This window comes from Choristoneura fumiferana, chromosome 29 (assembly GCF_025370935.1).
Source record: "Choristoneura fumiferana chromosome 29, NRCan_CFum_1, whole genome shotgun sequence".
In the NCBI taxonomy this organism is placed as follows: Eukaryota; Metazoa; Arthropoda; class Insecta; order Lepidoptera; family Tortricidae; genus Choristoneura; species Choristoneura fumiferana.
In genome coordinates, this window is record NC_133500.1 from 12,459,868 (window position 1) to 12,476,471 (window position 16,604).

Here is a 16,604-nt window from a genome sequence, read left to right on the forward strand (position 1 = left end):
AATTACAGCTTTCTAGCATTGATAGTCCCTGAGCAAAAGCCGCGGACAGACAGACAGAGATGGCGAAACCATAAGGGTTCCGTTTTTGCCATTTTAGGCTCCGAACCCTAAAAAGTATTGCTACTTTTGTTGCAGGTCTCAACCATGTTTCACCCGTCCGCAACCAAATTTTAAACATAATATTCCCTGCTAGACCCGTACCTGTTCTGATTTAACACCCGCGGGCAGGTGAACTAGCAGATAATAGCTAATCTTTATTCAGGCCTGTGTTTTGATGGGAAAGTTGCCTGGCCCCGGACCCGCTGGCTTTGGGGCAAAACAGAAGCGGAGAGCGGCTAATATGACTTAGTACTTTCAACTGTAAGGATACCGATACAAAAGTCGTCTACCTCACCTACATACTATGGGTTTCTTTCAATTCAATCCTTTCTGCTGGGTCGTGCTGAGTCACCAAATTTGAGCTAGTAGGTACCTAAAAAATATTTTCAAGGGTTTTGTAGTCGGTTCCATTTTTGTTATTTTTTGGAGTCGGTTTTTTTTTTTTTTTTAATTTTCTTTAGTTCTCACTTTTTAGCGATTCGTAGCCAAAGTACGACGATTCCAATATGCCCAAACACGGCTTAGTTACGTTGTTTATAACAGAGTTCCGTTGCCTACCTTCCGGCTTCAGCATCAGATCAGTTGGAAAGATTCATTAACTTAAAGCTTCTTCTTAGTCGCTTTTCTAGGTATATTAATCATGATCGTTTATAGACGAGCGAGCATTACATAGCTTTGACGAGTTCCATTGGTCATCTACGGTCTTCTTTATCAGGTCCAGTTTACCTAACGATACTTTCTGAATGTAAATGCTTATCTTAATGCTAAAAGTGCCAAAATCACCGTAGGTGTGTCTACAAAATTTGAGGTTTGCCCTCGATTTCCTCAGGATCCCATCATCAGATCTTGACTTGGTGACTCGGGACCCCCACAATAGAGTACTCATTCGAATAAAAAAAGTATTTTGAAAAATCGGTCCACAATTGACTGAGTAATCGGTGAACATACATAAAAAAAATACGAACATTGGAACATAGAACCTCCTCCTTTTTTGAAGTCGGTTAAAAAGTGGATACTTACTTTATATTATTAGATAGGGGCACTGGCAAAGGCATATTTTTCACCAGTCATTAAGTAATATTGGACCACACGTGAGTTTCTGCCAAAAAAGTTGAAATCCAGTCCATTACTATTCAAAAGTCCAGCCGCCGCGCCCTCTGCCTGCTCTGCTGGGAAACTTACTCAGCCGAAAACACCTTTTGCCTGTAAGCTGGAAGTCTGGGAGCGTTTTATAACTTGAAAACCTATTTTTGTATAATCTTAGTTAAATACAGTCATAAATATTTTTCCTTTCCATTAGCTAATCTAAAAAAAATTTAGGCCACATAAAAACTAAACAAAGCTGGCGTTAAATTAATAAAATATAATCCTCCTTCGGGCAAGCCCTTCGTTTTTCATCGAGTGAAAAGATATAGGTACCTTAAAAATTTCAATATACTACAAAGATATGAGATTTTCGTTATAAATGATGAGGAATAAAATGCATTTATCATGGAGATATGACGGCGCACATCATTTGTTACGGCCCCTAGAGATGCAGTTTTTTGGGGGAATTGCTTTATTCCGTATTCTTTATTTCAGTTTCTAATATTGATGTGGGATCTTCACCATAAATGTATCGCATAACCTTGACTATCTCATAGCCAGTTTAGCGAACTTGACTATGAATCTTGAGTCCCGTTCGGACAAGAGTATGCCTGTGCCTCTAGTGTAGCGTTTTCACAAAACAGTCGTTTACTATTCGACGACGTAAATCGAGCGTTCGATCGTCGAATACGTAACTTTCGATCGTCTATACGTAATCCTCGATCGTCGATACGTTTTCTAAGAAAATACAGTGAGTACGGTTTCACTTTTCGAATAGAATAGCAACTCACTTCGACTGCGGAGTACTCCGATTACTGACTGCAATATCAGTAAATTCCTTAAACTGTAGCGCAGTTAGCTAATTCAACGAGCAAATCACCTATTTTGGCAAGCATCCAACACTCAATCACCGATCAATATGCACTGAATATCACATAATATCGCATAATACCGCGGTGTCACCGCTCCAGCTGCCATATTGTCGTGTTGGCAACGCTCCTGCCATGTTGGCTATGATCTGAGTTATGGCTGCAGTTTAGGATCAATACAGGCGGTTATTGTTTATTGGTTGTTTACAACATTTTGGCTAGGTTTTGCCCGAGGCTTCGCTCGTGTGAATTCGGTTATCGCGCGCTAATCCCTCGGGAACTGTACATTTTTCCAGGATAAAGAGTAGTTTGTCACTCTTTGGCCCATAAAAACTATCTCTATGCCAAAAATCAAAAGAAAGACGGACAAACATACAAACACACACACTTTCGCTTTTATATTATTATTTACTCAAGGAATGAGAAGGGGTCAATCCCGGAATGAAAGATAGTAAGCTGGAAACTCGTATACAGCTCCATTTTGGGGTCCTAAATGTTATCTTAAAAGTCACATAAAATCTCGTGTACCTTAAATTTAAGTTTTTTTAATTCATGTTTTTTAAATTTGTAAAATTAAATTATTTAAGCATACAATAAATTACATTGATGTCAGCTCCAGTGTCAATTTGACAGTTAATTTTATGATCAAAGAAATTAATATTTATTTTCCAATTTAATCTTTATCTTTTATTCTATTAAGATTTACAAATTAAATAATACAATAATAATTTATTAAAAACAGTTCACAGCATAAAATTAAAAGCATAAATACAGAAAGCATCATCTTCATGAAGACTAATGTCAAATAGCATAAATACAAAAAATCATAAGGCATAACCACAATCACGAGCCCAATGCACTACGAGAAAAGGTTACTTTTGTGTTAATATATATTTAGGAACTAAGGCGAGGTCGACGCCTCGACGGTGCTCCGCGAAGCGGACCTCCTATTTCTGCGTTGCTTGGGCGCGTCGCGCCTGGATATCATACTAACCTTTTTTTTTTTTTTTTTAACGTGCTGAAAATGCGCCTTATGCATGTCCCCCGCTCGAGGCAGCGGGTGGGGTCTGTCGGGCTCTCCCCCAAGAGGGGGCATACCGACTAAAAACAACACGACCTTACCCTCTCGGCCCTTGTGCGGACGCCACGGGATCGCGAACATTTCACCGCGACGCCGCAGGCCAGCCCGGGATGGGCTCCCTCTCTGCGCCCCAAGATGGTGTTGGGCGCTGCGCCCCTAGGATTTTAGGGGCGCTCGTCCAGGACGGCACGTGCAATGCGGGTCCGGGATTCCTCGCCCTCGCCCGCCCGCTGTGCCGCCCAAGGGCTCCCCCTCACCTTTCCCTGTCTAATGAGAACAGGTACTCAGCTCAGGTTCGCTCCATCGGTGACCACAGCCCTGAAAAGGGCTGCGCCACCCGGCATCATTGGCTTGCGCCCTCCGCCCAATAGGGCTCACCCTCACCTTTCCCTGTCTAATGAGGACAGATACTCAGCTTGGGCTCGCCCCCTCAAAAAGGCATCGGCCCGAAGGCCAGACGCCGCCTCTTAGGGCCCAAAGGCCGTTGGATGGCAAGGTTCGCCCGGCAGCTCCCTCACCAGACCAACATCCCCTACCCCAGTCACGTCGAAAGTCAGTCACGTCCGACGACCAAAGCCTTGAAAAAGGCTGCGCCGCCCCGGCATCATTGGGCTTGCGCCCTCCGCCCGATGAGGCTCACCCTTACTTAATACCCATCATTTAAGACAGGCAAAAGCAAGGGCTTGCCTCCGTCTGTAAGGCGTCGGCCCGAAGGCCGGACGCCGCCCTCTTGCGGGCCCGAAGGCCCGTTGTTGGCAGGTTTGCCCGGGGCCCTCTGCCTTTGGCTCCCCTCACCAGACCAACACCCCCCTACCCCAGTCACGTGGAAAAGTCAGTCGTCACGTCCGGCGACCACAGCCCTTAAAGGGCTGCGCCGCCCCGGCATCACTGGGCTAACGCCCTCCGCCCGATGGGCTCACCCTCGCTTTTCCCTGACCCTAAAGGACAGGTACTTCGCTCAGGCTCACCTCCGTCCAAAGGCGTCGGCCCGAAGACGGACGCCGCCCTCTTGTGGGCCCGAAGGCCCGTTGGTTGGCAAGGTTTGCCCGGTGGCCCTCTGCCTTTGGCTCTCCCCTCGCCAAACCAACACCCCCCACCCCAGTCACGTCGAAGAAGTCAGTCGTCACGTCCGGCGACCACAGCCCTTAAAAGGGCTGCACCGCCCCGGCATCACTGGGCTAACGCCCTCCGCCCGATGGCTCACCCTCGCTTTCCCTGACCCTAAAGGACAGGTACTTCGCTCAGGCTCACCTCCGTCCAAAGGCGTCGGCCCGAAGGCCGGACGCCGCCCTCTTGTGGGCCCGAAGGCCCGTTGGTTTGCAAGGTTTGCCCGGTGGCCCTCTGCCTTTGGGCTCCCCTCGAAACACACCACCCCACCCCAGTCACGTCGAAGAAGTCAGTCGTCACGTCCGGCGACACAGCCCTTAAAAGGGCTGCACCGCCCCGGCATCACTGGGCTAACGCCCTCCGCCCGATGGGCTCACCCTCGCTTTTCCCTGACCCTAAAAGGACAGGTACTTCGCCCGGCCTCCCCTCCGTCCAAAGGCGTCGGCCCGAAGGCCGGACGCCGCCCTCTTGTGGGCCCGCAGGCCCGTTGGCTGGCAGGATTCACCCGGTGGCCCTCTGCCTTTGGGCTCCCCCCGCCAACCAACACCCCTCCCCCCGGTCGGATATGGCCGCCGGCTAGCAAATCCACCTAATGAATTTACTAGCCGTCGTTGCCCAGGAATGCACCAGGCCCAGACGCTACACTTACCTACCCCATGAGGCCAATGCCTCGGATAGTAGGAAGTTGTAACGCCCGAGCACGCGAGGAGGAATCCGACATTGCACCCCTATCCGACATTGCACCCCTATCATACTAACCTAACCTAACCTAAAGTACACACGCGTTCACGCTTGCGTACCTAACGTGATCTAACCTAACAAATAATCAATAGCGCAAACAATAATAAGCATAATAATGTGGATTTTGGTCTAATACAAATTAGTCCAACTGAAATTATTCTAATAGCTTAATATGCCAAAAAAGTAGTAGGCCAAAGTATTACTATGCGACAGTACTATTATGCCGATACAGGTTATGCCAAATCAATTATGCGGAACAATAATAGTCTAAAAATAATTATGCGATTGAAGGGGATACCCTTTTAAACGGATATTTCACAAATAGACCAAAAAGTCCATTTCCTTTCAGCAACTGCAGTCGCGTGAATAAAAGACAGTTGCGAGTTGTGTAGTGATGTGAAGTAATGATGTGAAATAGTATCTGTATCCGTAAAATAGCGGAGCCAAAAATATCATATTTCAGGCACTTAAAACTCAGGATATAATTTATTGAATCAGGCGTTACTTTGCGGAGGTCCATATCAATAAACTAAAAGAAAGAGTTGAGATGAGTCTAACATCTTAATGGTGTACGGTTGTGTTGCTCTGAAGATGAGCTCTGGGTGAGTTCGAAACGCGTAAGTGTAGTGTGGTGGTGGTGCTAGATGGGTTTGTGTGTGTTCTTACAGTGTGGAGGTGGAGGAACTCCATTAACACGCATATCTTGCATAAACTTACCTATCAAAAGGTCGCGGGTGAGCAAAGAAATTCTTTTAGTTCATTGTCTTACTATTTGTCTATCTGTTTCTCTCTCTGTGTTTCTGGGACATTGTAGCTCTTGACTTAAACGGATACACCAATTTCAATTCGGTTATTATGTTTGGTAAAAATCGGTCCAACCAATTTTGAAATATTAAACTTTGAAATGATAAAGTCGTTGGTTTAATAAATTCTAAATAAGTGATTTATAAAAAGGGTTTTTACTTAAACAAAATTCCAGTACATCACTAGCCTTATCTGACTTCAGAACAGCGAGTTGTTTCCGAACTCGTGGACATATTTCACAGCAAATTCCCTTAAAAATATCTCGCAACCAACCAGGGACTTTGACAAGAACAAGTTTATGTTGACAGCTTTTGTTCCCACGCTTTTGCAGTTAGCAGTTTTGTGGTTCGTGAAACGGAGCAAGTCGCAGACAAGTTTTGGAAAAACACTGACAAATCTGACAATCGTTTAAAACAAGGATGGCGAAGGAATGGGGCACGCTTGCCAGTTGTGGCACGAGACAATGAGAACTTGCTAGCATGCTTGCTTACATGCTCACTTGCATGCTTGCTTGATTGTTTGCTTCTTCGAAATGTTTATGATTCACGTGAACGTAGCATGCTCACTTGCAAGCTTGTTTAGATGTTTGCTTACATGCTTGCTAGCTTGCATGTTTGCTGGCATGCTTGCTTGCATGCATACTTGCTTCTTTGAAATGTTCATGGTTCACGCGAGTGGGTAAAGACTAGTTTTAAATATTGCTCTATTAGGTAGATTCAAATAAATATTTTTGTATTTTTTTTGTATTCTGATAGATTGATTGTTCAAATGGATTGCATTGAGCAGAAAAAAATACGGTAATACGTCCACTTGAATTGACCATTTTGAATTTGGATAAACATGAATAGCATCTTAAAGATAATTTTGTCAAAATGTTAATTTGTGCTGAAAATATTGGCAACTAAATTTTTTTTTTCGTTATAAATGAATTAAACCGGAATATAATATTGTCCAATATACTCGTAAATGAGCAGCGAAGTTAAATACGCAAAAAAATTCGCTAAACTAAATGTCGTTCTGTTTGACGAGTACAATCTATGTCTTAATTATTTGGTCGAACCCGGTACCTATATGTATGTATAGTAGATTTTTTTATGATTTTAAAATATTTTTGAAAGTTTATGTGTGAAATTATTTAAAGCATCATTTGTAGCTTCAACTATTTCTGACTTTTAAACTCACTCTGTCTCGGTCCCTAACTGAATGCTCCCCTCATCCTCAAAAGATGACTGGTGGAGATCTCCTTAAAGAATAAGTTTGCCTTTGTACAGTCCGACAGAATCGTGTACAAGGATGCAACCTTTGTGCTACTATCTCTTGTCGACATCCTTTTGTCAAGGAAATCAAATTAATTTAATTATTAAAATGTTCCACGGAACCATTACGCAGTAAACTTCTTAGTGACATTGCAATTAATAATCAATGAAAATCGTAATGACTTTTCCTTTGAAAAGTTCCATGGATGGAGCCTCATGAATTGACAACCCTGAATGTATTAATGAGTTCGACTGTGTTCTATCTTGACGTTTATCAATTGTTCGTTATACCATAAAAAGCTAACTTAATTGCATTTCCTGATCGGCTATAATGTACACGTTCGCAAAAAATATTTATTTTGGTGACGGATTGCACAATAATAATGCAAGTGATGACGTCATCGAGCGTGTGTTTGCAAACAGAGCCATGACTCATGAGTCAGACGCGTCGGAAGAAAGCGTTTTATCCGCTAGTCGTATAATTAGCCCGCGGCAAAATTCCGTCGGGGATTCCCAATAATGAGATCGTGGTGTTTATTTATGTTTTACAACGAACTATCGTGCTAGTTTTATTGTTACTAACAAATTATAGACACACACATATGGGCAGGACACTGGGCGGGGATCGTATTATGTTAAAATTTGTCATGTTTTTTGTTTATAATGTATAGTTTATAAGGTTTGACGAGGCTTGTTGCTGTAGCGGATGTATCAATGTGTTATTTCTCATCTCATCTCATTCCAGCCTATATACGTCCCACTGCAGGGCAGAGGCCTCCTCTCAGAACAAGAGGGCTTGGGCCATAAGTTCCCACGCGGGCCCAGTGCGGATTGGGAACTTCACACGCACCATTGAATTGCTTCGCGTTATTTATTTTTTATTAATTTGACGAAGCATGTGGCTGAATATTTTTATATTTTAATTATTCTTCTTTTTAATTAAAAAGAAATATAGAACCTCGTTATGTTGTTGGAAATAAAGTTTTATCTAATCTATCTATCTATTTAATACCTTTAAACGAACTAGTCTTTTACACCAGGTGTTTCCTGTAACACGAACAAACAATTAAAACATAGACTGTACTCGTCAAACTAGGTATTCTAGCCATGGTGCTTAGACATGTTTTCATACAAATCAAATACAGTCATCAATATACGCAATTCTAGAACATAACAGACGTCGCCTGATACACTAGGAATATCAAACATTTTGCTCTAAATTCCCCGAATAAACTTTAAAGAGTAATATAAAAAAACTAATTTAAATTTTTAAATTTTGGTATCTTTGTTTCTTGTACTTTGTCGCGAATGAATGTTTTTTTTCTTTTTTTAATTATTTTTAAAAAGTTGCTGAACTATATGTTGTTCAGTTTGACGAGTATGACCTATGTTTTAATAATTTGCTCGTATTACAGGAAACACCCGGTATATATTTCAGGGATCTCGAAAACAGCTCCAACGATTTGTATTTGATTGTAGGGGTTTTCGGAGATGAAAAATTGATCTAGCTTGGTCTCTGGGAAAGCGCTTGTTACCGAAAAGTTAGACAAAAGCGCAGCGTAGGACGTCCACCAACGAAATGGACGGATGACATGGTTAAAGCCGCGGGTTTATAGTGGATGTAGGCCGCTTCCAACCGTAACAACTGGAGGTCTATGAAGGAGGCCTATGTCCAACAGTGGACGTCCTACCGCTGAGATGATGATGATGACCAACTCAAATGAAATCATAAATATAAAGGTATATATGTAAATAAATTGCTGTCAAACTTGCATTTATAGTATTACTAGCTTCTGCCCGCGCTTCGCCCACGTGGAATTCAGTTACCGCGCACTGTTCCCTCAGGAACTGTGCATTTTTCTGGGATATAAAGTAGCCTATGTCACTCTCTGGCCCATAAACCATCTCTATTCCAAAAATCACATTGATCCGTCGCTCCGTTTCGACGTGAAAGACGGACAAACATACAAACGTACAAATACACGCATTTCGGTATGGATTAGTAGGTGTTTTATGTATGTAGTATGAAATATTTTTTGCTGGAGAGTGCTCTGACCTCACAGTGACGTCATAAAGTGTAATATGATGGCAAGTATCGTGGCAACAGGCATCGACTCGTTAGCTCAGTTGGTCAGAGCGCCGATACTTACCTGTCCAATCTTAATAGATTTCTTACACATCGGAGGTCGGAGGTTCAAATCCTTCACGAGTTATAACTTTTTATTTTCATTAAATTTTAATTTACTAGCTGCTGTGCGCAGTTCTGTCTGCGAAGAGTTCATCCATTGTTATCTCGCGAAAACTATGCAATTTTCCAGGATATAATACTGGTGACATATAGTATACAAACAAGGTGTTAATTTTATTAAATAACTAAAAACCTCAGTCATCGCAAGAATATTATTTCGTTCTCAGTTAGTTTCAAATTTACATTATTCCAGAAATATTCATGTGCTTAATTAAGTAGTAATCCTACTTGATTTCTAACTCTTCTGTCGCAATTTGTAATTATCAGTTGCGCTTAGCCGTTTTTAGAAGAAAATAAAATTGACTACAATACAAAGAAGCCAGTATTAAATTATCAAAATAATATGCAACCTGGCTAAAACTGTATTAAATAAAGTTTTAGCCAGGTCGCATTATAACAGTCGGGGCTCTCTAATTTAACTCATTAATTGTAATTTGTCACAATGGATGTCATTATTTTTATCACTGGGTATTTTTGAGCTGGTAGAAGTTTAAGTTATATAGCAGCGTTCTATAATGGACTAACCTAGACTTGCTTTTCCTTATTTGTTTGTATTTCATGTTTTTTAAAGCAGTCGTGTCTGCCCTGACTGGGAATTCAATCTGGGGTTTCAAGCTTCGTAGCCAGGTCTCCAACCACTGGGCTACCCGGTCATCAGTATGTGTAGAAGCAGTCACAAACGTATGCAATAGCAATATTATAAGAAATATTATCTTTCATTCACAAGCTGCATTTCCTCAATTAAGATTGTTTTTTGGAGTCTTTTTATATTTTTTATTTCAACTTTCAACAACACACACACACACACAAATACGACATGTACTCTTGGCTTATATAATAACTATAAATATAATAACTAACAATTATTCATAACTATCTACTATTTTTTTACCTGTATTGTATGTTAAAATGGTTAATTGCACTTCAAGTATTTTGATATATTTTTGCTTGTAAATATGTAATTAATTGTCATTTTATGCGTCCTTGGGGTGAAAGCCTGGTGATCTGTAATACAGGTACCCACCTAGTTCAGACTCCAGTCTCTCGCAAAGGATTCTTCATGTTTTGAAACTTGCGTAAACAAACTTTTGTGAAAATGTATCGAATGTAGTCCTTTGTGATGATAAATAAATACATTTTTATTATTTTTTTATTTTTTAACTCCAAATTTTGTTACTTTTGCGGTCATCCCGTAAAATCTATATCGAAAATACAAACTGGAACATAGATGTACAGAAAACAGTAAATAAGAAACAAACAAGCTGGTATATGTGGTGCATAGGAGAAATTTGTGTCTGTACTCCTGTCCAGTGGTGGTGTACGGTTATAGCACGCAGCACGGAATGCTAAAGACCTGGGTTCGATGAGTCAGCCATAGCCGAGCATTTGTTGGAGGATTTGATCAGGGCCAAACCACTGGATTGAGCTTCACAATCCCAAAATTCTGTCCACGGAATGTCATTTTTACTCAAGAATGGTACGTGAAGCAGTTGATATAAAAAAGCATAAGAATTTCAACCGGGACGATGGGTACAAGCTTTCATCTTCGTGGAATCCTGTTATAAATAAGTGTCGCGTTGGATGAATGTTCGGAGGGACGATCGGACGTTGTTAGTGTTGTGTGTCGGTGTGATAGGGTGACTAATAAAAGTGACCAAGTGCGGGTAGTTCGTGATACGAGTGCCGGTACTATTAGTGATCAAGTGCGGGTAGTTCGAAAGAACTCGCGCTGCTAGGCAGACTTGACACCCCACTGTAACGTTGTGTTTTCTTCCATGACTCGAACTGCCCGAAATCCGATTAATCTGGCAATTATTTTAATATATTTTTTCAGCTGGCAACAGGGAAGAGGATTGTGTTGACGGGTCATCTCTGATTGGAGCATTTAAGTAAATCATTTTGTAGGGATGTCAGTTCAGGAATTTCTATCATGTTTCAGGGGAAATATAATTAATTTCAGACATTGGTGAATAACATTTATTTAATTTACAATCAGTCGAATCTGATACAGAATCGAAGGTGAATAACATCTAGTGATAATTTGGCATAGTAAATGTTGTTCCCACAATTGTGGGATTCGGGGAAATTCTTAGGGCTTTTCTTAGTCCAAGCTATGTTCACTCAGGCTTTGAGGAGGGCTGTACTGGAGTCTCCATTCCTCTTGACTTAGGCCTCCATCATGTGTGAGAGCTAGATCATTTTCCATCGAAGAAGAGACGAGGGTGGCAGCCTCCATTGTGAATTATTGTGCTTCTTGGCGCAAACGCAGCCCATTTAAATTGTATTTTTGTGCAGCAAGTGAACTGTAAGTAAATTTGGTTACTGAAATATTGGTTAGATTTGCTGTAGTCCACGCGGCATTATTTCTCATCCATATGGTTAATTTCAGCAAACGATTCCTTGCATGCGGCTGAGGGTGGGAAGACCAGCGTCGAGTTAATCCTGGGCTACAGTTGATTTACTCCGGTAAGAATCATACAGATCACTTTACCTTTTGCCACATGCTTTTGCCTTTTTGCAAGTGTCTAATCGAAGCAATTTCTTCTCCTTCCAGCCGGTTAGTTTTTATTAAGTTTATTATTAATTATTATGATTAGTAGGATCATTATGATAATTATGTTTGGTTTATTTAATTTATCTTAATTTTTGCACACATTTTCATCTTTCGTTTACTTACTACAGTAAAGTAATTTGTGGCATGATGATGCCAATGATTTGGGTTTAGACCTTGTCTTTTTGCACCTCCATTTGGGAGCTTAAGTTTAGATAAACTCTAATTTCCGGGCTAGATATTCAATTCTGTGTTCTGAGAACTAAGCCAATTTTCTGTAGCATCATTGCCTTGGCTGTGCCTTCTGCAATTAGCTTTTGCCACGTCTTTTCTTCCTTTGCTGAGACCAGAAGACTGTTCTGCATCCTGTGGGACCCGCGCGGCCAGCTAAGGGTCAGCACATAGAGACGACGCCCAGAGCATCGCGCTTGTCTCACTCCAGTGGTCATCCTTCGCTGCCGGACTGTGTCACAGAGAGTAGCTTCTGGCAGGTCTGTAAAACATTTAAGAATATTAGTTAGGGAATTATGATTTAAGTTAAGTTGGTTGACAATTGAAATTGATGGCAAGCTTTGATTTCCTTAGGGACTCACACCGTTAGGCTTAAATAAATTGTGAAACTAGCATATAAGAACCGCCTTTGCATCACACCCGCTTGCGGCTGAGCTAAAACTATATTTGTAATTGTCTGGTAATCTACTACAAGTGGTTTCACACATATTTATATTACTTTACGCTGTATAGAGTCAAAAGAGCAATAAAGATTGTGTTTACATACTAACATTTTTCCTTTACATCCTTAGATAGAGCCTAATTATTCAGAGCACGCCTCCAGACAATATTTAAGCATTTTCAGTGTAGCAACAGCTACTTTCAGTTTTATTCTGTCTTTCCGCATTGCCCCTTGGCTGTTACCCACACCGGGCTTGTTTTCAGTACGGCACAAGGTGGCAATTGGCGCCCAACCGTTAATTTTGCGTTATTTTGAGTGCTTTGAGTAATTTTGGCTAATTTTTTTGTGTAGAAATCAACTGCCATCAATTTTCAATAATTAAGATTCAGTTTGTCAGGTTGAAACCAAATATTACCTTTGAATGTAGAAGTCTAGCACATTTATGCCTTATCTATATTAATAATTTCGTCCAGGGGTACGGCAGACTCGAACGAAATGCACATCAAATTGAAGAGCGTAAAAAATTAGTCGATCCGAGTCGACAACATATATCCGCAAAATTCGGATTATGGAGAATTTCGTTAAATTCTAATGGCACTGACAAACAAACCGCAGTCGCCATCTTGGGTAGTTAATAAACGTTCCGTTTCATACTAGCTAGCTCTTAGATACGGCTCGCCTTCAACACATCGCGTGCGTCACGCCAAAAAAGTATCCATTACAAAGAACTGTGACTCATGTGACTGTGTAAAACGAAACGTCTTGCCGGAAAACTTGAATGGATCTTATCAAAACTCAAAACTATCACCAACTACCTTCAACTATAACTATCTTCAGTTGTTGACGTTTGTTCCGAGTCGAGAACTTGTAGGTAGAAAATTCGGATTTAGCGAGTATTTTCAATAAAAAATGGAATAAATTAACAGTCATTCGCTGCAATTTCTCACGATGGAGTGGACGTTGAAAGAAAACCGAATAGCTGTTTTAGCATTGCACCGCTGTGGGCACTCGCCAAGTACCATTTTCAAGTTGCTCAAAAATGTAAATATAACGCTTAGGTTTGTGTACCGTACGATTGACAGGTACAATGAAGTCTCCAGTGTTGAGGACAAGAAAAGAATTGGCCGGCCTCGCTCCGTACAAACACCAGCAGTGATCAAAGCGATCAAGGCACGCATAGCAAGAAATCCTGTCCGAAAACAGTTGATGGCTTTGCAGATGGGTGTCATTAGAAAAACCGTCAAAAAGGTTTTAAACGAAGATCTTAGTCTGCGAGCATACAAAAAATAGAGTGGGCACTTACTTAATGCCCGTCTAAAAACAATAAGGTTTAAAAGATCCCGAAGTTGTTAAAGCGGTACGCGAAAAATCGACACCGTGATATCCTCTTTACAGACGAAAAGATTTTCGATATTGAAGAGAAGTACAATAAACATAATGATAGAGTGTACGCTAGGAGCTCTGAAGAGTATTCTCTGATCTTATTACAGGTCAAAATCAGTGCGAAAGTGTACCAAGAGACGGTTTTGGATAAGCATGTCAAAGATCTGCCCAACACGCTATTTTCAGGTCATAATTTTGTGTTCCAGCAGGATTCTGCGCCAGCACACAAAGCCAAGACCACTCAAGCCTGGTTTGGCCGTCAAAAAATCGACTTTATAAGACACGAAGATTGGCCTTCTCCAGTCCGAACCTTAATCCTCTGGACTTTAAAATTTGGCAGGTCTTAGAGGGAAGGTCTGTGCTAAACCCCATAAAAATTTGGAGAGCCTGAAGTCATCTTTAAGAAAAGCAAATAAGATTTAGGAGAAATATCTACGTGAAATACCGATACGTAGGTTAGCTGTGAAAGTACATTTGTGATAATATTAAGGCTGGGAATATACGTCAGATTTTTCTATAAGTACGACAGTCTTTACACTGGCAAAAAATTGTTTTCAAACATATTATTATGAGTACATTTACCCGAGCGAAGCCGGGTTTTCATCTAGTTCATAAAAATTTCACTGTTGTAGTTATTGTGTCCACTATTTTCACCACAAATTGATATTTATTAACATTTTCATAGTAAAAGTAACCTATAACTTTGTGAAAGCGAAAGAACTTTCTTTGACAGGTATAAAGTGTCACTTCATAGCATAGCTTTCTATACTATACATACAGCTATATTTCAGATTATCTATGAAAGGAAACTTAGTTTTGTTCAACTAACTTCATTTTTTTATAAATGGTGAAAAACCCACTTTGGGAAACAAAATCATTGTGAAATATTGAATATTAAATTATAATATCATTTATGCTACAACATTATGACAAAATTATGACCTAGAATTATAAATTGTGTGTGCATAGTGCTTAGACAGTTTGTAAATTTCTAACTGCATTTCATACCTAATAGCAGTGTATATAAACTACTACCTTTTATTTATAGCAGCATTTAATTTACTGCCATTTATTAATTACTGCCATTTTATGCAATTTAATTGTGTTTATTGCTACATTTGTGCCAGCAAATTGTGTTATTAATAAGAATTTGGGGAATGAAACATCATTCATAAATTTTGCTATAGTACTTTAATAAGAACTTATATTTTGTAAAATAACAAACATAAAACAATTTTATTGTTGAAACAAATTAAACAATAGTAATTAAAGTTTGTAAGCCATTAATTTCAATTCAATTTAGTACACAAACATCACTAAAATATGGAAAGAGTTATACAATTTTATTCACTTTTGAAAGATGAGTTGATTTATGAAGTTAAAATTAGGTCAGAAACGCCACTTAGTACTGTTGATGGGTTGAGAAAGCAACTTAAGAAGTTATTTGTTGAATGTCCTTCGGAGGCTATATTGGAAACTGACTTTGCTGTTGATTCCGAGCTAAAAACAATTTCTGACAAGTTGATTGAACTGAGGTCATGTGTTGACAGGTATGCATCAACATCTGATAGGTACTCATTAAATAGGTCAAAGGCACTGGGCTATCATTTATATCATCGCTTGTTTAGAATAGATGTTGACTTGGATGTCGCTAAGCTTCAAGTAAAATCAGAACTTTCATCAGACTTAGAGTCACTGTTGGCTATTGTTGAAACTCCAATAACATCTCCAGGTACAAATGAGGACAACCAGATGTTTTCTTCACATTCACAACAACAAGCACAACAATCACAGCAACAATTTGAGTGTTCCGGCGATAAGAATGTTTCAAAATGGGGTGTTAAATTCAATGGCATCACGGACGTCAGGTCATTTTTAGAACGCATAGGTGAACTTCAATTGGCTTTTGGTGTTTCAGATTGTAAGTTATTCAACTCAGCGGCACAATTGTTTGTTGATAAGGCACTATTTTGGTTTAGAGGCATAAGGCAGGAAGTTTCAACCTGGAACGAATTAAAGAGTTATTATTGAGGGAATTTGATCCAATTGATTATGATTATAGGTTATTAAGTGAAATTCAGTCTAGAACACAGGGAGTGGACGAACCTATTCACATTTATTTTGCGGTTATGTCTTGCTTATTTTCACGTCGTAAGGTACCGCTTTCTGAGGAAGCCAAGCTAGAAATATTGCTGCATAATATTAGGCCCAGCTTTTCACAACAGCTAGCGTTGGTTAACATTACCTCAGTAGCGGAACTGAAAGAAAATTGTCGTAAGGTAGAAGCAGCGCGTCAACGAGCTGAAATGTTTCGGAACCTTCCGCGAGGTCATCCTCGAACCTACTTGGTAGTGAGTTTTTGTATAAAGGCAAAGCCAAGCCCATAAATTCAGTTTCTGTTCCCACTGCCAAGAGTTCCGAAAGTAAATCGCAGTCATGTTTTGCTTATGCGCAGCGTACGAACGTTTCTGTCAATGTTCCCAAACAATCGAATGTTCCATCCACGCATTCGCGGAACCCATTTGTTATAAATGCGGCAAAACACGGCATAATTTTAGGTATTGTAAGGCAAAACCAAATTCCGACAAACAAATCAGATGTTTTGGCTGTGGTATGTCAAATGTCAAAATAGCTACTTGTCCAAATTGTAGTATTGGTAATAAAGCTAAAAAGGCTTGTTCACACTCTCAGACAAAAAACTGATAG

General features: G+C 40.3%; 1 long non-coding RNA gene across 1 annotated transcript; it reads right to left on the reverse strand.

Annotated features, from left to right (window-relative positions):
- Positions 1-15,072: 15,072 nt before the first annotated feature.
- Positions 15,073-16,204, reverse strand: LOC141444228 (uncharacterized). Its single transcript, XR_012453145.1, has 2 exons — positions 16,005-16,204; positions 15,073-15,901 (listed from the first exon to the last, which is right to left on the reverse strand). It is a non-coding gene; the product is annotated as an uncharacterized lncRNA (long non-coding RNA).
- Positions 16,205-16,604: the final 400 nt, after the last annotated feature.